The sequence below is a fragment of the Gavia stellata genome, chromosome 1, assembly GCF_030936135.1.
Source record: "Gavia stellata isolate bGavSte3 chromosome 1, bGavSte3.hap2, whole genome shotgun sequence".
In the NCBI taxonomy this organism is placed as follows: Eukaryota; Metazoa; Chordata; class Aves; order Gaviiformes; family Gaviidae; genus Gavia; species Gavia stellata.
This window is the reverse complement of record NC_082594.1, coordinates 98,546,445-98,546,817: the sequence shown is the minus strand read 5'-3', so window position 1 is coordinate 98,546,817 and position 373 is coordinate 98,546,445.

Here is a 373-nt window from a genome sequence, read left to right as displayed (position 1 = left end):
GCAGAATGTTAGTTCTTAAATTAGTTTGGCACACAAAAAAAAGAAAGCCGGGGTGAAACCCACAAGTTGCATCCTTCTCTCACAACATCCTTGGGGAGGAAATGTCAATATACGGACAGGGCAGGCACACGCAGAATGACTGATACAGACCACAGCATGGCAGAATCCAGCTCTTAGCTTTACATCTGGCCTTAGTCCATGTGCGCTCTCACTCGCACACTCAAACACAAGTAGCTTCTGCTGGTTGCACCTCAGTCCATCAGCTGACACCAATGATGAATGGGTCACTGCACACCTGGAGAAGGCCCTCTGAGTCAAGCTCCAGCAGCCTTCTCGCACCAGGTAGAAAGGTAGCAAGTTCTGTACCTCTTGC